The sequence below is a fragment of the Heterocephalus glaber genome, unplaced genomic scaffold (genome assembly GCF_053883595.1).
Source record: "Heterocephalus glaber isolate CG9 unplaced genomic scaffold, H.glaber_assembly_v1.0 deba00001498, whole genome shotgun sequence".
NCBI lineage: Eukaryota > Metazoa > Chordata > Mammalia > Rodentia > Bathyergidae > Heterocephalus > Heterocephalus glaber.
This window is the reverse complement of record NW_028258321.1, coordinates 5,289,092-5,310,631: the sequence shown is the minus strand read 5'-3', so window position 1 is coordinate 5,310,631 and position 21,540 is coordinate 5,289,092. Positions and strand designations below refer to the sequence as shown.

The following is a 21,540-nucleotide window of genomic DNA, read 5'->3' as shown; positions in this document are numbered from 1 at the left end:
CCTCACAAGCTCAAGGCCCTGAGTTCGATCCTGGGTACCAAAAAAAATTTTTTTTTTCTGAGACATGGTCTCTCACTATGTATAGTTCAGGCTGGCTTTGAACTCACTATGTAGCCCAGCTGGGCTCAAACTCATGACAATCCCCCTGCCTCTGCCTCTTGAGTGCTAGGATTACAAGCATGTGCCACCCATGCCTGGCTATTCTCCATCAATTTTTTTTTTTTTTTTTTTTTTTAGCGGTACTGAGGATCAAACTCATGACCTTACATTTTCTTTTTTGGTTGTTTTTTTTTGGTACTGGGGATCAAACTCGGGTCCTAGTGCTTGCACAGCAGGCGACGAAACCACTGAGCTAAATGCCCGGCCCATGACCTTACATTTTCAAGGCAGATGTGGCACCACTGAGCTAAATCCCTGGCCCTCTCCTTCATTTTTGTTTTTTTTGTTTTTTGTTTTTTGGCACCAGGGATCAAACTCAGGTCCTTGCGCTTTCAAGGCAGGTGGCGGAACCACTGAGCTAGATCCCCGGCCCCCTCTCCATCAATTTTGAAAGAGTTTTGTGGGGTACAGCAATCTGGGTCGGAGGTTGTTCTCTTTTAGGACTTGAAATACTTCACTCCAAGCTCTCCTTGACATGAAGGTTTGTATTTAGAAGTCTACTACGAGTCTGATAAGCTTGCCTTTATAGGCAATTTGTTTCTTTTCTCCAACAGCTTTTAATATTCTGTTCTTGGTTGAATTTCTGGAATCTTGACTATTATATGCCTTGGTGTAGATTTTCTTTTGATCATGGTTAATTTAAGTTCTATAAGCCTCCCTTATCTGTATGTCAAATTCTTCTTCCCTGCTGAAGTTTTTTCCCATTACTTCTTTTTTTATGTCATTTGTGCTATCTCCTGCTTTTTCATTGACTCTGATCAGTCTTATGTTATTCTCCTTTGCATCATGTAGCAGCTGCTGCATTGATTTTTCATGGTCCCTTGCTATTTTTTGTTTGTTTTTTGGTTTTGGTACTGGAGATTGAACTCAGGACCTTGCGCTTGCTAGGCAGGCGGCGGAACCACTGAGCTAAATCCCCGGTGCAAGAGATCTTTCTTTTCATGATCGCTGACTACAATCCTGTCTTCTGTATCTGATATTCTGTCCTCACAGTGGTTCATTCTGCTGAGAATACTTTCAATGGAGTTTTTAATCTCCTGGATATTTGTCTGAATTTGTTTCATGGATTCCATTTCTTTCCTATGTTGGGTGTTCATGGTTTCCATCATTTTCCTAAGCTCTTCTATTTTTTTTTTTTATCTGTATCTGCTTAACAGTCACTAATCACATCTTTCATCACTGTCAACATCTCTGTAGTTACCTGAGAAACTATTTCTGATTTGATTTTTTTCTAGAGGCTCATTCATTTGCTTTGTTACCACTTCAGAGGGTCCAGGTCGGTGGGTTTCAAATTGTTCCACCTCATCGTCCTCTGGGTTTGCCTTTGGGGAGGCTGGAAGTCTGGGGTTGCATCTTGCTTAAGTGTCCTCTCATTTTCTTTCTTTCTTTTTTGTTTTTAGTTTAATTCCTGGGTTGATGCTTGTAGATAGCATATGACAAGTAGATTTACTGCTAATATTTAGAACCCTTAGGAAATGACTACTTCTCAGAGATGTCTTCCAGGTGTAACTGGCTTTTGGGTTTTGAGTCTGTTGCAAGATCCTCCCTCTTCAATTTATAGGGGATGAGAAGTTGCTGCTTATTTGGCCTAGCCCCTGCTTCTTTGGCAGCGGCCTATAGTATTGTTTATGACCCTTAGGCAATCTCAGTCTTGGTGTACCAGGAAGAGCAACTGATTAGAACAATTATGTCACCTTGGCTAACACAGTACAGTCAGCAATAACAATAGCATCAAACACAGCCTAGAAAACAACAAACTGTGGTAACTATTGATTTGCCACCAGGAACCGTATGAACTAGATTTGTGGTTATATAACAAAATCTAAAACAAACCAGAAGATTGTATACAGTAAATGTGCCCTCAGTATGGTGATTTTACCCTCAAAGGAGAAAATTTAAAAGGGGTTGGGGGGAAAATGGAGAAATAGAAGAAGAGGAAGAGATTTGAAGCAAGGCTGGAGGCCTAAGAAAGATTATGTGAATTTTGGGAAACTGGTGAAGACAGGAGAGAAAGAGAGAAGGAAGAAATAAAAATAGGAACAGAACAGAACAACAACAAAAAATTAGAAACAATGTTCATACTTATATGAAAACAAGAACAAACACTCAAGAAAAAAGAAAAGCAAAGAAAACAAGACAAAAACAAGAAAAGGAAAAAAGAAAAAGAAATGTCTGCTTCAAAGTGTGTTTCTGCTGTCACTGGTAGAGTGGGCAGAGTCCAGATCCGTGTTGATTATTCCCAGCAAGCCAGCTGTAGATTCACATTGGGGTAGTGGATAATCCTAGCAAGCCTAAACCTTTAATTCTGTGGCTCAGGTTGCTTTTTTTCTTTTCTTTACAGTACCAGGAATCAAACTCATGACTTTGCACTTGCCAGGCAGACATGGTGGCACTGTGCTGCATCCCTGGCCCATCAGGCTGGTTTCAGACTGTGAGGCTGGAACCTGATTTACTCAGCCTGCAACACTCTGTTTGCCTCCTCCTGGCTTGAATTTGGCTCCTTGACCTCTTGCAGACTTGAACTCAGTTCCGCCTCACCCTGCTGGAGCCAGCCCACAGCTGCTCTGAATTCTGAGCTCAATTGGCCCCTCTCAAAGATGTACTACTGGCTAACTGTACTCTCCTGGGGGATGTCCGAACCCTAATAACTCGGCAGCTACTGCAGTCTGCTGCATCCACTGCTCTGTTCCACTGGTACGTTACTCTGTGCAGGCCTCTGGACTCTGTGCAAGTCACCGTGTGTTCCGTCTTCTGTTTAGATGTCCCCTCAAAGCCTCGTGCTTTTTCAGAGGTGGCTGAATCTAGAGCGTGTGACTGTTTCACGGTGGGGCTAGGCCTGAGAGCGCTGGGATTAAGGGTGTGAGTGCTGCCCACCCTAAGTAGCCTGCATAAGACAAAAGGGACAGGAAGAACTGTGGTTCCCTTGTTGCTTTTCCTGCCTTCTGCTGCTGCCCTCGGCCATGTGCCCCCTGCCTTGGAGCCAGCCAAGCATGGACTGAAACCTCCACAAACTGTGAGCTAAATAAACTCTTTCCTCTTTAACTTTGGGTGTTGGGTATTTTGTCTCAGCAGCAAGAGAAAAATAACTAATGCACTATGCATCCGCAGGTTTGAGCTGCCTTCCCATGCAGTGAGTCAGGGCTCAGGGAGAGAGCACTGCTTGCCACCTCCTCCTTCTTCACTGAAGTCTCTGTCCTCTCCCCCATGGGCCTCAATTCTCACTTCAGATCCTCGCTGGGTCCCGGGGCCCCACTTTTCTCCTTCTCTTCCTCACGCTGCTCTGTTCCCGTGCCTGGACACCAAATCTCCCAGAGTCTGTGTCTCTGCTGTTCACCACTCTGCCATCTTCTGGATGTATTTCAAAGCGTGAGAATTCAGAGGGCCGGGGATGTAGCTCAGTGGCACCGCGCCTGCCTCACAAGCACAAGGTCGTGAGTTTGATCCCCGGTACCAAAAAAAAAATATATATATATATATATATATATGAATTCAAAAAAAAATCAGAAGGACTTTTGTTTTTCTTGCCTACTTTTCTAGCTACGACTTCCACTACAATGTTGATAGAAGTGGCAAGAGCAGAGGTCCTTGTCTGGTTCATGACCTTAGGGATAAAGATCAAAATTTTTCACTGCTAAGTATAATGTTAGCTGTGGTGTGTGTGTGTGTGTGTGTGTGTGTGTGTGTGTGTGTGTGTGTGCGCCCTTTATCAATTAAGGAACTCCCCCTTGATTCTCAGTATGGTGCTTTTATCATGAAAAGGTGTTGGATTTTGTGAAACCTTGTGTCTGTGTTCCTGGAGATGATGGTGTGTGGACTTCACTTTTTATTAACATGGTGTATCACAATGGTTGATCTTCATATGTTGAAGAATCGCTGAATTGCTGAGATAAATCCCATTTGGCCACTAGCACAATCCTCTTTATATACTCTTGGTTTAGTCTGCTAGTATCGTACTGAAGATTTTTACATCTGTACACAGAATGGTGGTCTACAGTTTTCTTTTCTTCTTCTTTCCTTCTTTTCTTTTCTTTCTTTCTTTTTAGAATTTCTAGTAGCTTCATTAAAAAACCTGTTGAGGGCCGGGGGTTTAGCTCAGTGGTTCCGGCCTCTGCCTTGCAAGCACAAGGTCCTGAGTTTGATCCCCAGTACCAAAAAAAAAACCTGTTGAGTTTGGAAAGCTGATAGAACCTGGGTCTGAACCATATACATGAGATCGCGGTGGTTCTGTAGCCTTGTGGTCTGTTTTTGCTGACCTCAGCTTTTCTCTTTGTGCCTAGGAGCCTGACCATCTTTTCCCCAGAGTTGCAGCATGGAGATAGAAAGTTGCCTAGAGGTGCTTAGAAACAGTGAAGTCCAGCGTGGGGGCACTGCAGTGCTGACACTGTCTCCTGGCCCGCCTATCCGAGCATGAGCATGTAAGGTTACCACCGAGCGAAATGGTGGCTGAGGAGCAGAAGTCCTCTGAATGCAGGCATCCCAGGTCCAGGTCCCACCAGAGCCTTCTGGGTCCCCGCCAGAGAGCCCTGACAAGGACTCTTGGTGAGGACCTTGAGACCAAGCCACAAAAAATCCCCCCAGCCCTGCAGCCTCCACCAGAGCCTCTGCTTTGCAGACACAGCTAGGCCTGGGGCACCCTCAGCCAGCCCCAGGAGCGGGCTGGACAGTGGCTGAGACTGGAGAGACACAGGGGCAGATCACGGAAGGCCGGCACAGGAGCAATTCCGGGCTGTCTGGCAGGGCAGCCAGAGCTCCAGGGCCAAGGGGTCAGCCCAGAGTCAGAACTGCCTGCAAGCTCTTGCTGCTTCCTGCTCTGCCCACATGGAAGTAAACCAGAGCTTCACCCTGTGAAGATCCAGTTGCACCCTGGGAAATCTGAACCTCCAACTTCTTTGAGCTTTTCTTTGGTTGAAATAAGAATCCATCAAAGCCCACGGCTGGACCTCTTTTTGGCTGAAGCAGCTTTATTTCCCGGGGCTGTGAACTCCCGAAGGACCCTCTTCGTCATCTTGTTCGTAGGACAACTGGCCTGCTGCATGGGGCTCTCAAAAGAGCTTCTTTTCTTCCTCTAGAGGCCTCCTTTCTGGCATGTTGTAAGATGCTTTAACACAGTTTTTATGTATCCCAGGTGGCGATCTGCTTGAACTTTCAGAACGTGTGTGACTCTTGCTTTGGAGGCATGAACGGAAGCTTCTGTAACCCCACCAGTATCGCATTAGGGATGCCCTTGAAATATTAAAGGCCGGTCCTTGATAAACCTGTCCAGTGAGATGGAGGGTTTTAGCTCCCAGGAGTCAGTGTTAGAGATGGGAGAGAATTCTCAGGAGTATGCAGTGATGTCCACTGCGACGTCCACAGAGTCAGTGGCCTTTGTTTCCCAAACCAGGAATTGAATTGGCTGAAAGGGAGAAGTGGGGAGTCAGCGTCAGCGTCACAAGAGGTAGGTAACAGGCCTTTCTCCACTCTGCCAGCCTCTGCTCTGCCCTCTGCTCTGAAGCCACTCTCTCTCCCCTTGTCCCACAGTGCAGCCCGGCTGTGGTTGTGAGCGGCAGGGCCCGCGGCAGCGGCTTGGGCAGCACAGTTCTCCAGGAGCCGCCCTGCCTCTGCTGGCTCCTGGGCTCCTGTGAGCAGCTCAGCTGTGCTTGACTATTAATCAGTCTATCGCGGTATTTATAATAGGTCTATTTAGGCTGATCAAAAAATATGGCAGATGTTTATATTAAAAATATTTACAGGTGTGGTGGGACAGGCCTGTAATCCCAGGACTCGAGAGGCTGAGGCAGGAGGATCAAGCTGTGAGGTCAAGGCCAGCCTGAACTACCTACCCAGTGAGGCCCTGTCTCAAAAAACAAACAACAACAACAAAAAATTACAATAAAAGGGCCGGGGATTTAGCTCAGTGGTTTCGATGCCTGCTGCGCAAGCAAGCGCAAGGACCTGAGTTCGATCCCCAGTACAAAAAAAAAAATTACAATAAAAGCCACACTGCCATTAATCCCTCTCAAGATATCCCCTCGGAACACACTTACAGCATCATTCTTGCCACCTTCTGAAGCAGTTCTGGAAGTCTTCTTTTGGGAGCGTCTTTACAGAGCATGATCCAAACTACAGGGAATGCTACTGCTGCGTGCTGCTTAACAGAAAGACAAGCTCATAAAGAGAGAACAGTGCATCCTCATCTACTTTATCCACAGGGTCTGGCACCATGTAGCTTCTGGCTCTTCCCCAAAGTCAAAATGACCATGAAAGGTCAATGTTTTGGATTGATTCAGGAAACTGAGGCGGCCAGGACAGTGCAACTAAAGACATTCAGGAGAGAGGGGTCCAGAAGAGCTTCAGAAAGAGGAGGAAGGATGGGAGAAGTGAGTCTAGGGGTTGAGGGGAGTTAATGCCATGTGTTCTATTTGTTAGGAGTGTGCCACTAAATCCAGCCCACATTCAAAGGGAGGGGAATGACGCTTGTTTACACTGTGGAGGAAGACATATCAAAGCATTTTTAAACATATGTTATAAACAAGATAGAAAAAAAATTTTAAAAACAAGATACAGATGCTTCTCAACTTAGAGTGGGGTTATATCCTGACAAATACATCACAAATTGAAAACATTGTAAGTTAAAATACATTTCATGGGGGCCAGGGATTCAGCTCAGTGGTTCTACTGCCTGCCTTGCAAACACAAGGACCAGAGTTCAATCCCTGGCACCAAAAAAAAAAAAAAATACATTTCATACACCTAACTTAGCTCTCCATTACCATAACTAAATGAGGCAATTGTCTTGTAGAAAGAAAAGTCTTAGGTTTTTTTTTTCACAATTCTGGAAGTCCCAGCCCCAGATCAGGCACTGTTCCCTGGGCCTTGGGTGAGGGCTCTGGATGGTGACAGCAGGGAGCTCACAGTGGAGCAGAGAGCTCGAACCATGAGGCAGGAAGGAGAGAGACACATGACAGACAGACAGACAGACACTGGGCCCCTCAACCCTGAGGGAGCCTCAGTAATCTAAGGACCTCCCACGAGGTCCTACACCCTAAAAGTCCACACTACCTCTCACCAGCGTCACCTTGAGGATCACACGGGTCTTTGGGGGAGGTTACCCAGGCCATAGCACCCACAAACCCCACCGCAGGGCAGCGCAGGGCATGGGCTCTCCTTCCCTCTCCTGAGCCCTGTGAGCATGCAGGGAGCTCTTAGCACTGACTGCAGTCTGGCAGAGAGCAGGAGTCAGAGCCTGATTCCGGCCGAGTGCCTAGCACTTTCACACCGTTGAAGTCTGGAGTCCAAAGATCACAAGGTGAGTCACCGAGTCCGGAAGCGCCTGGGTCTGTAGGTTTCTGAGCCTGTCCTCTGCGCTCCTCTGAGGTCGGGTACGAAGCTCGGCCTTGCCGGTTCGCCTTCCCGGCAGCAGTCAGAACTGTGCTTACTTCTTTTTATGCACCTTTTATTTTACTCTTTATGTATAATTTGGGTTTCTCATATAAGAGAAACCATGTGCTATTTAAATTTGTGTGACTGATTTATTTATTTTTTGGTACCAGGGATTGAACTCGGGTCTTTGCACTTGCGTAGCAGGCGGCGAAACCACTGAGCTAAATCCCCGGCCCTTATTTTTTATTTTGAGACTAAAGCAGAACTTAAAAGGAAATCGGCTCTCCTAGCTGAAAGCAGTCAGCAGCTCCCACACTTTCTGTTAACTACTGACCCCCGTACTGACAGACAGGCATCTTCCTGCAAATGGTGTTTTGTAACCCCAGGAACCACATGCTCTGCAAACAACTATGTTCTGTAAACAGAGTTTATGACGCTCTGTTCCCCTATGATCAGTAAGACACTATCTTCCTACAAGGCTAATCACTGAACTGCCTGCCCTGTCCTGCTCCAGTGAACTCGCTTACTGGGTCACTAGAAAGACCATTCCCTTTGACTAAATGTATAATAAAAGCCAAAACTTTTCCTTATTCAATCACCAATCACGCAGTCTTTTGGACAGGAGTCCATCTGAGTCAAAGTGCACCAATAAATGCTCTTAATTCCTGTTTGGTCTCTCTCTCTCTTTTTTTTTTTTTGGTACCGGGATCGAATTCGGATCCTTGCGCTTTCGAGGCAGGTGGCAGAACCACTGAGCTAAATTCCCGGCTCCCCCCCACCCTTTGGTCTCTTGTCCTTTTGTAATTCTGCAACAAGACAGGGTGCTGCTAAATTACCCGGGGTGGGCTCAAACTTCCCTATTTATTCTACTTTCTTTCTTGTGCTATGAGATGCTCCAGACTCATCTTGTATTATTCTGTCCTCAGTCACAGTCACAAACCTTATGTTTTTTGTCTTTTGGTTGTTTTTGTTTTGTTTTGAGACATGGTCTCATTATGTAACCCAGGTTGGCCTTGAACCTGCAACCCTCCTGCCCAAGCCTCTCAAATGCTGGATTACAGGTGTGTGGCACACCCAGCTTTGCCTTGTGATTTTAAGGAGGCTTTCAAATACGCAGCCTCTGAAAGTGGGAGAGGGAACCCTTGGGACAGGGGTTGAGCACTTCCTCTTGGTGGAGAGACAACTCATGAAGCAGAGAACACGGCTCAAGGTCTTGAGTTAGAATCCTAGATTTGGGGCCTGGGATTTAGCTCAGTGGTTCTGCCCCCTGCCTCAAAACCACAAAGTCCAGAGTTCGATCCCCGGTACTAAAAAAAAAAAAAAAAAGAAGAAGAAACCTAGATTTATGGCTTCCTGGATCTCTCTCTGTCTCTGTCTCTTCCCTCCATGCCAGGATCCTGTTCTGGGAACTGGGATGCTGATACACTCCCTCCCTCCCGCTGTCTTCACTTTCTTCCCCTGAGCCCACCTTTTCCCCCCCAGCCTGTGTTTCTGGCCCAGCAGGGGTCCCCTGTGGCCTGAGGGGGAGAACCATGGAGTCTGAGTCCCAGCATGCCTTGCGACAGGCTGCACGGGCCCAGCTCACAGGAACAGAAGCCACCTGAGGACTCCCTCGAGCCCTCCCTCCGAGGACAGCTCCCTGCCTGCATTTCCTGCCGCCGTCCACCCGTCCACCTGAGGGGCAGGGGCTTGCTCTGCCTTTCACGTGTACAACCCACCCCCTCTCCGCAGTGCCTTCCAGGTTGCCGTCATCAACCTTGGATGTGAGCCTAACACACATGTTCCTCTTCGTAACACACACTTCTATGCATTTCCAGGAGGTTGCTACTGGCAACCTTCGTCACTGTACTTTATTTGGTGGGTTTTTTATCATTTTATTAGAGCTCCATTTCCAGGTTGGAGACACTTGGCCCTTGCCTCTGATGTGCATTAGCTGTGTGAGAGGCAGTGAACTGAACCAGACATGGGACTGGGCCCCAAGGAGCCCACACATCTACAGCAGGGGTAAGAGAACCACAGATTCTCAAGGGCCTCAGATGCTTCAAGGCACATGGGTCTTGTTCAGCAGGTAGGGAAGGCTTCTGATGAAGACAGTGACAAATCCATCCTGAGTAAGGGAGGAGGTTTAAATGCTTGAACCTGGAGACACGGGGGCGGGGGGGGGGCAGAGAGAAGCTTTTGGTATGACTCGGAGAGAAATTACACACATTAATGATGCTAAAAAGGAAAGAAATGGACAGAAACTGCCCAGGGGAAAGAAGTCAGAGAACATGGTCAATTAAGAATCATGACTTGGGGGCTGGGGATTTAGCTGAGCGGTTCCACTGCCTGCCTCGAAAGCACAAGGACCAGAGTTCCATCCCTGGTACCAAAAAAAAAAAAAAAGAATCATGATTTGGCCAGGCGTGGTGGCACACACCTGTAATCCTAGCACTTGGGAGGCTGAGACAGGAGGATCACTGTGAGTTCAAGGCCAGCCTGGGCTACATGAGTTCGAGGCCAGCCTGAACTGCATAGTGAGACCCTGTCTCAAAAAACAAAAAAATCATGGCATAACCTTTGGGATTATCTGGGGCAACTCATTCACAGTTTTTGTTTTTGAGACAGGGTCTCACTATGTAGTTCAGGCTGGCCTCGAACTCACGGTGATCCTCCTGTTTCGGCTTCCTGAGGGCTGGGATTACAGGTGAGCGCCACCACACTCAGCATCGCTCACACTTTAGACGAGGACAGAGAAGACACGGATGACACTGCATTTCTTGACCAGACTAGCTAGGGCGGCTCCGGGCTGCGCTGCAGTAGCAATCAGACACCAGAGTGACCAGGGCTTTACCCCAGGAGGGATACTTCCCTCTCATGAAAGAACAAGAGGGATCCAGCCGACAGCTTGACTCAGGCATTCCAGAAAGGAAAGGGCGCCTCCTGCAGCCCAGCCAGGGTTATGCGCGTTCCAACCTACCAGCAGGAGAGACGGAGCTGTGGTGGGGTGGGGAGTGAGAGGTTCATGTGGTGTGAGCGCTCCCACCGCCAGCCCTCTCCCTATCGCTCACTGGAAGTCGGTGCCGCCCCGCAGATTTGCTACCACCGTGTGCCCAGTGCTCTCAACGTCTTCCTGTTACTGCATACTTGGCAGAAGAACTGAAAACAGATTTGCAGTCTTAGAGAAACTTATTCCAAAACTATAAGTAGGCAGCTTCACAGAAGCTGAGAATATCCCAAGCAGCTCCAAACATGTAGCACCATATGGCGAGTACTGGTGTCAGCTAAAAGGTACGTGCAGAAACGCCGGCATAGCACACGTTCTCGACATACGTGCCTCTGGCCCAGGGTCCGTGACGTCACAGAGGTGGACGCAGACCACAGGGCTAAAGTGCAGTCAACAGTGCCAGAGCAGACTCCGAGGAATGAGAGAGCGTTGTGCACAGCCCCTGCAGGGCGCCTAGCCTCTCCCACAAGAGGCAGGCTCCGTTAGGCAGCGCACGACTTAGCTCCCTGGCTACAGCTGACCACAGCAAGAGCGACAGATGCTCAGCTCAAGGTCAGCTAATTTCTAGGTATGCAGGTGACTTAGAGGATGAATGGCATGAAAGGACTGGAGACCACAGGACACAACCAGAATCTCTGCAGTTTATCAGCTGCTAACTGGAGCAGGGGACGAGGGCACAGAGAGGAAAGAGACAGCATCTCATTGAAGTGGTGGAAATAAAGAATTAGCAAAGCCTGAGCACTGCTTTCATGGAGTACAGAGCAGTGGTGGCTAGCACCAGACTCTCCAGGAGGGCATCGCTCAGTGGAATGCCATCGTGTTGACGGAATGGCCAAGTATCAGAAACAACAAGCTCCTGCCACTAAGAGAGTGATGGGGAATTTTGGCCCCAGAGCTGCTGATCAGATTCCAAAGTGTATTTGTGCCCCAGGAAATCCATTCATCTGGCTCAGCTAACTTCCTGGCATGTGGCTGAGATTTCTGCCTTCCTCCATTCTGTGAGGCTGTAACAATAAACCCCATCACTTGTGGCCATGGGCGGGAATCTCTATCATTTTCAATCACAAGACCTTATCAGGCCATAAAAAGAAACGAGGCTCTGACCCATGCCTCAGCATGGATGAGCCTTAAGCTGTTGTTGTGAATGAAATAAGCTATACCGAAAGACAAATATTTTATAATTCTATACCTGTTATTTTTTTTCTTGGTACCAGGAATCAAACTCAGGACTTTGGACTTGCCAGGCAGGTTCGGTGCCACTGTGCCACATCCCCCGCCCATGTTATTTTATATGAAGTACCTCAAATGGTCAAATTCGTAAGAGACAGAAAACAGAACGGAAACCAGGAGTTGTGGTGCTGCACACCTATAATCCCAGCACCCGGGATTTCAAGAGTTCAAGCCTGAGCAACTTGGAGACTTAACAAGAACTGTCTAAAAAAAGGCTAAGCATGTATAGCTCAGTGCAAAGGCCTTGTACCGCCCCCAAAAGGGAACAGAGGTTCTTAGGAGATTGGGCTGGTTAGGGGAGGGAGAAAAGTCAGTGCTTCATGACTACAGAGTTTCTGTTGGGGATGATGAAGGAGATGCGAACTGCACACTTAGAACAGTAAGCTTCAAGCTTCAGTGCAGACTGCACACATACACACCAAGCCCCAGGTAGGCCCTTACTGAAAAGGAAGCCACTGCAGAGGTCGACACTTGGCTCTGCTGCGTCCAGCAAGTCACCTCATCTCTTTTGTCTCAGTTATGAGTTTGGGAAATGGGGATAATAAACCCTGTCCAAGTTCGTGGTGAGAAGAAAAGATAAAGCACATCAATTCATCGCCTAGGTGTTTCTTGAGAACAAGCCTCATGCCTCTCGCTTTGCCTGGCCGGAAGAGGGAGGGTAGGAGCTTTCTCACCTCACTTCAGGAACAGGTAAGGCGCGTCCTCCAGTAGCGCCCAGGGCACGTGACTGTGGGCTGTGTGTCGCTCAGCGAGTTTCCTTCAGAGACCCGGCTGCCCTCCGTGCCCGGTCCCCAGTCCCTGCCAACAGTCCCTTACCAGAGTGTTACGGTTTGTGTGGAGATGACCCCCCAAGCCTCCCACGGTCATAGGCGGCCTTTTCAGAGGTGGCTGAATCTAGAGTGTGATTCTGGGATTAAGGGTGTGTGGTTACTCAGTCAGTTCACGATTGGTTTGGCACCGCCCTAACCCTAGGAGTCTGGATGAGGTAAAAGGGGCAGAAGGAGGCCGTCAAGGTTCCCTTGTTGCTTTCTTACCCTGCAGCAGGTTGCCACCTTTCTCCTTGGGGTCTGCGACACCCCTTTGCACGTGCCCCCCTGACTTGGAGCCAGCCCATTATGGACTGAAACCTCTGTCAGCTGTGAGCCAAATAAACCTTTCCCCTTTAACTTTGAGGATCAGGTATTTTGTCTCAGCAATGAGAGAAAAGTAACGAGGACAGAACTCTTGATATTAAACACGGATAGGCTTAGGCATCGAGAGACCTTAAGGGCAAAGCCCCAGCCTCCAGGTTCGCTTCTTCCACTTCCCCAGAAGAGCTCCTGGAGGATGTTTCCTTGCTCAGACTGCAGCTGCTGTGTCCCCTCTCAGAGTGTTTCTGTGCTGGGCCTTTCTGCTTCAGCAAGGGAGAAGCTTGGTCCATGGCAATCTGCTGGGTTGAAGTGCGAGATCTTTTTGCAGGCATTGGCAGACCCGTTAATTTCAGGAAAAGCAGAGGGTGAAGAAGCTCTGCAGGTCCTTTGTGTTTTCTCCAGCCAGGCAATTAATAATCCTGAACCAAGCTGGGTGTGGTGGTGCATTCCTGTGATCCCAGCACTCAGGAACCTGAGCCAGGAGGACCAGTGAGTTTGAGGCCAGCCTGGGCTACGCAGTGAGTTCAAGGCAGTCTGGAATACAAAGCGAGACCCTGCCTAAAAAGAAAAGATTCCTGACCCAGCATGGTGGCAGGCTGAGGCAGGAGGGTCACACGTTCAAGTCCAGCCTGGGCAACTTAGCAACTTTGCAAGGCCCTGTCTCAAAAATTTAATATAACAATAATTAAAAATAAATAAAAAGTTTAAAGGGCTCGGAATGTAGTTCGGTGTGAAGGCCCTGGATCTAGTCTTCAGTATGCAGAAGGGAGAAGGAAAAGGAGAGAAGCCACTGGGGGCGGGGAGCACGCAGAGCAAGCCGCCCCGGGAGCTGTCCGGGGTGCTGGAGCGCTGCCATGTACCCGAACGGGCAAGCGGGCAGGTCTCACTGCTTCCGATTCCGGGTGCAGAAACTCTGGTGCAGCCTAGCCTCGGACTCGGAAGGAGGTGAAGGAGGAGAAAATTCTGAAAGGGGGTAGGATGGGGGCCACAAGAGAACACAAAAGAGTCATAAGCATCAAGACACTGCTGAAGCCAAATCATAGAAATTTTTTTTTTTTTTTTGGTACTGGGGACTGAACTTGGGTCCTTGCGCTTGTGCAGCAGGTGGCGAAACCACTGAGCTAAATCCCCGGCCCTCATAGAAACTTTTGATTCAATTTTATTTTTAAATAGTAATACCAAGAAACCCCAAATACCCTAAGCAAATATGCGGGACAGATGCCAGTGATGGTTTGTGGGTGGCTGCTCATCAAGCAATACAATGTGAAATTGTATAAACAAATTTGTGAGAGTGAGGGGTGGTGGCACATGCCTGTAAACTCAGCACTTGGGAGGCTGAGGCAGGAAGGTTATTGTGAGTTTGAGGCCAGCCTGGGCTACACAGTGAGTCTGAGGGTAACCTAAACCACCTAACAAGACTCTGTCTCAAGAAACAAACAAAAATAAAATCACAACATTGGTGTTAGCAGATAAAAACTAGAAACGACACAAAAGTCCAACAACAAGTGTCTTAGTTGCTTTTCTCATTGCTGAGACAAAATACCCAATGCCCAAAGTTGAAGGAGGAAAGGTTTCTTTAGCTCACAGTCTGTTGAGGTTTCAGTTCACAGTTGGCTGGCTCCAAGCAGTGTGGCCTGGAGAGGGGCAACAGTTCGTGGCAGGCAGAAGGCAACAAAGAAGCAGCAGCAGCAAGACAGGCAGCAAGTGACACCCGATTGCTGCAGCCCTCTTTCTGCCCGTTGCACCTATCCAGGATCACACCCCTAGAGCGGGCAGCACTCACACCCGGGTGGGCCTTCCTACCATCCACCCCTAGAACTATGCCAAACTAATCAGTGGGCTAATTTAGTGGTCACACACTGTTGACCCCAACACCACACACCCTAGACCCAGCCACCTCTGAAAAGCCCCACCTATGACCACATGAGGTTTTAGAGGACATCTAGACACGATCCACACCAACAAGAAAGTAAAGAAATTATGGCATATCAATACAAGCAAACACTACACCAAACTGTAAAAAGAAGGGAATGAGTCTATATAACGGACGTGGAAAACGGTTTATAAAGTGAAAAGAAAGTTATGTCACAGTAAGTAATCTTTATCATATGACTCCATATTTATTTTAAAAATTAAATTAGGCTGGGTGTGGTGGAGCAAATCTGTAATTCCAGCACTATGGAAGGCTGAGGGGGCTGGATTATAAATTCAAGACCAGCCTGGGCAACTTAGTGAGACACCATCTCAAAATAAAAGGTATTTTAAAAGGGGTGGGGCCAGTCAGTGTGAAGGCCCTAGGTTCAATCCCCAGTACTCCTCCTGCACACAAGCAAATTTAACTTAGTCTGGGAAAGGTGGCCACCTCTGGTCGCATCCAGCTCTATCCATATGTTCACGTCTAATCCCAGGAGCTGGCATTCAGCCAGGGTTCAGCCAATGGTAAAGGACTTGGCAGCATCAAAGTCTCTAAGACTTCAAGTACTTCTAACAGTGTGAATTCTGACATTTCTCTGTTTTCCAAAGCAAGCGGGAAGAAAGGAGGGAGAGGACGGAGCGTGTCAGACTGAAGGTCGCTGGTTCAGTCTTAGCTTTGGTTGATATTTTCTTTTTGTCAACTTTACCTGTTTACTTATTAATCAGTTTTCCTAACTTATTTTGGAAAGTTTCAAACCTAGAGAAAAGTTGCAAGGACAACATAAGAAACATGTATACCCCTCACCCAGTGCACCAACTGGTAACTTTGTCTCACTTCCTTTATCTCTTCTGAGTGCGGAGGCTTGCTCTGTTTTGCCAAATCATTTGAGAGTAAGTTACATAAACTGACAATGCAACTCCGAATACTTCAATATGTACCTCCCAAGAACATCTGCCTATTTTTATATAAGTCTTACTTTGAAACAGTTTAAGACTCACAAGAAGTTGCGAAAATAGTACAGGAAGTTCCAATGTACCATTTACACACTCCTCATGATAACTTCTTACATAACCACAGTCCATTACCAAAACCAGGAAAATGACACTGACACAGCACATTAACTCAGCTACTGGGGCTCTCTCTCCTCTTTCTCTCTCTCTCTCCTTCCCCCCTCACCCCCTCTTCCCCTCTCTTCCTCCATCTCATTCTATAGATTCTTATCATGTATATTAATTTCAGTAACAGAACTATTTCATCACTGAAAAACAAATTCCCTGGTGTCACCCCTTTATAGTCACATGCTCTTCCATCCCTGACTCCTGACAGCCACTGACCTGTTCTCAACACTGTTACACAACTGGAATCACAAAATATGTAAAATGTTGAGATTAGCCTTTTTCATTCAGGAAAATGCCCTTGTGATTTACCCAAGTTGTATGCTTAATAACAGTTTATTCTTTTCTTCTGTTTTTTTTTTTTTTCCCAGTACTGAGGATCTAAGTCAGCACCTTGCATTTACAAGCCAGGCTCAGCACCACTGAGCTAAATCCTGGCCCTAGTTTATTCTTTTCAATGCTGAATAATATTCCATTGAATACATGTATCTTGGGCTCTTTATACATCTGTTGAAGGACAGTCAGGTTGGTTCCTGTGTTGTTCTTTTATAGAGAAAACTCCTGTAAATACTCATGGATAGGTTTTTGTTTTGTTTCATTTTGTTTCTGGTACCAGGGATCAAACACACGACCTTGCGCTTGCCAGGCAGCCATGGCACCATGGAGCTACATCCTCAGCCCTCATGGATAGTTTTTTATGTGGACACAGGTTCAATTTTCTTTTTTTTGGTACCGGGGATTGAACTCGGGTCCTTGTGCTTGCGCAGCAGGTGGTGAAACCACTGGGCTAAATTTCCGGACCCTCACAGGTTCAATTTTCTATGCCGAGTATCAGGAGTAAGATTGCTGGGTCATATGATCATATATATTAATTTTGTGAGAAACTGCCAAAGTGCTTTTTCAGAGTAGCCGTACTGTTTTATAGTCCCACAAGCCATAGGTAAGAGATCTAGCTGCTCTGAATCCTTGAAAGTTCCCTGATATTGCCAGTATTTCGTGTCTTAGCCACTCTAGTAGGTATGTAGTTTTGGTTTTTGTTGTTGTTGTTACTGGGGATCGAACTCGGGTCCTTGTGCTTGCAAGGCAGGTGGCGGCACCATTGAGCTAAATCCGTGGCCCAGTAGGTATGTAGTTTTATCATGGTAGCTATGGTACACATTTCCCTAAAGGCCAGTGATGCTGAACATGTTTCCATGTACATATTTGCCATGTGTATATTCCCTTTGGTAAAATATCTGCTCGAATCTTTTGCCCATTTTCTTTCTTATTTTTATCAGCACGTGTTTGCAGTACATAATGACTGCATTCATCTCTGGAGGCTGGTACAGGTACACAACTCATCGTGGTCCTTTCTGCAGCCCTTCCCCCTCCCCTCCCCACTTTGGCCTTTTTTGTTTGTTTCTTTTTGAGACAGAGTCTCGTTGTGTAGTCCAGGCTGGACTTGAACTCACCATGCAGCCCAGGCTGGGCTCAAACTCATGGTCCTCCTGCTCAGTGCTGGGATTAGAGCTGTGTAGCACCACAAATAGTTCCAAGTTTTTAATTCTGATGAAGTTGAATTTATTGATTTTTTTCCCTTTATGGATCTCATGCTTGGTGTCAGGCCAAAGACTTCACTCTGTGGTTGTACGACAAATTATTTTCCGTATTTTTTAACTCACAAGTGGTAATGCGATGGGAGCTGAGTGAGGCAACTTCATGTAGGAGAGGAGCTGCCTTTAGGGAGCGCCCAGGTGGGGTCAGCTCAGCCACGCACACAGGGCACCAGGGCCGGCACTGCCACTGCCGCTGCCGCTAGGAGTGCGCGCCGCTGCGCAGGTGTGCAGAGAGTGTTCTGGCGGGGACCGAACACTTGCCTTGGAGACATGGGCCAGGCTCCGCAGAGGAGGTGGCATTTGTGCCTGAAGGATTTCAATACTTGGAATAGGGGCAGAGGCGGAAACTCCAGGCCAGGAAGAGCTGCGTAAGCAGAGGAACAGAGGTGAGATGTCAAAGTCAAGTCAAGTAAAAGTAAGAACCAAGAGAATACGTAAAGGTGCAAATTTCCAGTGATGAATGTCATTCTATTGTATACCCGAAATGTACCAATAAAGGGATATATAAAGAAAAAAAAGCCAAATCAAGTAAGTGAGCGCAAGCTTTTTTTTTTGGTACCGGGGATCGAACTCAGGTCCTTGCGCCTGTGCAGCAGGCAGTGAAACCACTGAGCTAAATCCCCGGCCCAGTGAGGGCAATCTTATATTCAATTTTATTTATTTACTTACTTTATTGTTTTTTTTTTTTTTTAGGGTAACAGGGATCGAACTCAGGACCTTGAGCTTACAAAGCAGGCAACGGAACCACTGAGCTAAATCCTTGGCCCTATTTTTTTTTTTTTTTTTAAGAGATGGGGTCTTCAGCTGAGCATGACGGCTCATATCTGTAATCCCAGGACTCTGGGGCCCATGGTGGGAGGACTGCAAGTTTGAGGCCAGCTGGGGCAAGAAGCAACTTAGGGAGACCCTGTCTCAAAATTTAGGGACTATAACTCAGTCCAAAGGCCTGTGTTCAATCCCCAGTACACACACAAACACATACAAAAAGAAAGAGACAAAGAGATGGAGAGGAGGGAGGGGAGAGGAGAGGGAGACTGACTCACTATCAATACCTAGGCTGGTCCAAACTCCTGGGCTTAACAGATCCTCCTGCCTCAGCCTCACAAGTATCTGGGATAATGGGTCAACAGGTATGTTCCATTGTGCCTGCTCGTATTCACTTTCAGATATGTAGTAATGAGCAAACATTCATGAGTTGATACCAAGAGGCAGTTCCATTTAGTGACTACACATGCAGCAGGGCTCTGATACCACTTCATATCTCATTTAAATCTCATGGTAATCTCATGAGAGGTAGTCAATGACTCAATCTGAGATTTCAGACCAGGTCTCGGGTAAGGCCTAGGAATCTGAATTTAAATTTTCAGGTAATCCTAATAACTGACTAGGTTTGGAAACCACTCAGGTGGGCAATTTTACTGCAGTTTTTAGATGAGTGGGCAATTTTACTGCAGTTTTTAGATGAATAATAGTAATGTGTTCAAGGGCACATGGCTAGGAATAATCACGATGCTGAACTGGATCTCTCGGGGAAAGAACTTTGCCCGGTCTTCCTGCCTCTGGGAGATCCAGTATCTAAAATGAGAGCTTGGAATGGAAGCACCAAAGCCCAAGAGCGGAGTCCTGGGAAGCTAGAAGCATGGTCAGCACTGCCAAATGCCCGCTGCAGAGCCTGGAGGGTGGCCTGAGCGGACTGGGATGAGCTCCCAGGGTGCCTGCGGCTGAGGGCACTCGAGAGGAGGAAGTCAGGCCGGGCTCCCCAGGAAACCTGAGCAGCTGGGAGGAGGGTGGGCGGCCTCGCCAAGAGCCTCCTCCTAGGAGACCTCTGCGGTCAAGCTGCCAAAGCCAGACACCAGGCCCTGGGGCCGGGATGCCAAGAAGGGAGGCAGAAGTCCGGGGGAGAGTTCAGGTAGAGAAAACGTACAATGCAATCCACTCTAGACTTCCCAGGGCCACTGCCACTTCGTTCGATTATTTAAGCCTTTTGGTTCACTTCTGCTGCATGTGTGTGTTTTTGTCTTTGAGGCACTGCTTCTCCTGGAGGATGAAAAGGGAGAGCAAAGTGGAGTTCCAACTCGAGCGCGCTGAAGATTTCAAATGGCCCTGAGTCATATGGCTGGGCGGACTGAGGAGAGAGCTCAGGCTGCGAGCCGTCGCTGCTTTGGCGCTCACACCAGCTGCTGTGCAGCACACCCTCTGGGCTGGCTGGATTCTCTCCAGGGGGGAGTCTGGAACCCCTGGAAGGTGTGGGGGGCAGTTTCCTGCAATCCTCCTGCCAAATCCAACTCGAGCCCTGCTGCTTGTAGCTGTGGAGCAGCATCATTTCACTGATGACAACTCCTTACCCAGACCCAGCTTTCAAAGGGCCTCCACCCCAGGCCTCCGCTGTCTTCCACTGCGCAGGAGCCAGGTGTCATTCCTGTGTCATTCACAGCCACAGTCCAAGCCCACCACCTCTGACTTTGCGCCCAGTGTTCTTTCAACCACAAACCAGCTAGGCGAGCCCAGTTAGGCCCATCCTGGCTGCAGGGAAATCAACACACTTTGAAAAGCCTCACTGCACCGAGAGGGAGAGGAGCTCTGCAGTGAGGAAAGGACCTGTTTGTCTGCTTGCTGGTGGCCTTGGGCACAGCGCTGCACTTCAGCCTCAGTGTCCTATTTGTAAGGCAGGGGTGGGGGGTGACAGTGCCTTGAAAAGTGGCCAAAAGGAGGTAAAACTGCACAAGTGCTGGTCCCAGGGCTGCCACTCTTCCATCCTTCACGTGCCGGGTCTTTCTGAGCCCAAAGACCTAAGAATTCGGTCTTTCTGGCTCAAGTCTCAGGGAGCAATGAGGAACAGAGCGAAAGGCTATGGAATGGCCGGATCATCTTCCAAAATATCAAGCACAAGACTGAGAGGCAGGCTCCAAGCCAGGTGTGGCAGTGGCACACGCCTGGAATCCCAGCCCTCTGGGAGGCTGAGGCAGCAGAATCACAAGTTCCAGCCCAGCCCGGGCGATCGATCTAGCGACTTAGTGAGACTCTCAAAACAAACAAGGGTGAGGGGCTGGGATGTCGTTCAGTGTGAAGACCCTGCCCTGAGTTCAGTCCCCACTATGAAGTAAGTTTCAAAGTCCCTTAAGATTCCCTTTCCCCCTTTGTTTGCTGGCCTGCCCTTCCTTTATTGGCCATTAAGTGAAATAAAAATCTACCCTAGACCTACAAGATCTTCCAAGACCAGGAGGCCCCCTGAAGTGCGGGATTCTCCAGTCCACTGAAAAGGTCTTCCCACTGCCTATCCGAAGGCTGCCGCAGCTGCCAGCCTCCCTCCTCCTAGCCCAGCACTCTTCCTCACTCGGACCGGTCTGTTTGCGGGAAGCGCTCCCGTCCAGAGAGATCTCCACAGAAAGTGGACCCCGGAGCCTGCTAGGGCTCCTGATTTCCGCAGAGCCGGGGGCAGGGCCCTGCTGGGGCGCGCGCTTCGGGGCCAGCGGCGGGTGCGGGGACCCTCAGATCCACCGCGGCCGTTCCACCGCCGCCCGCGTCCAGAAGAGGGCAGGTCTGGGACCTTAAACAGGCGCGACCAACCCAATTTCTTCTTAGACAAAGCCTCCGGGTTTGCAAATGCCCGTTTTGGGATGTTTAAAAGTGAACGTCTTAGAAGCAGAAGCCTCCTTCTCCTGGTCTACGGTGGGAACTGCGCCCTGCGTCCAGCGACCTGCAGCCTCTCCCCTAGCCAGGCCGGCCCGGCCTTCCCGGTTCTCTGCCGCTCGCGCCAGCGATCGCCCCTCCCGGCCCGCGGCTCCCCGCAGCCCTACCCTGGCCTCGGAGCGGGAGCGACGCCCCTGCCGTGGGCCGAGGCCCCTCCTGGCGCGAGGCCGGAACTCGACCTCCGGGACTCGAGCGGGGACGGGCTTGGGGTCGCCTGGAGCTCGGCCGGGCCCTCCAGGAGGGGACCCGGTCCCCCACCCCGCGGGAAGCTCCGCCCCTTCCCCCGCCCCGCAGAAGCTCCGCCCCAGTCCCCTCCCCGCGCCGCCAGCGCCTTAAAATCTGCGCTGCCCGCGCCCGC

At 48.7% G+C, this 21,540-nt stretch overlaps 1 long non-coding RNA gene across 1 annotated transcript; it reads right to left on the bottom strand.

Annotated features, from left to right (window-relative positions):
- Window positions 1-430: 430 nt before the first annotated feature.
- LOC147825488 (uncharacterized) lies at window positions 431-10,020 on the bottom strand. The gene is made up of 2 exons (XR_015440719.1): window positions 6,186-10,020; window positions 431-5,554 (listed from the first exon to the last, which is right to left on the bottom strand). It is a non-coding gene; the product is annotated as an uncharacterized LOC147825488 (long non-coding RNA).
- Window positions 10,021-21,540: the final 11,520 nt, after the last annotated feature.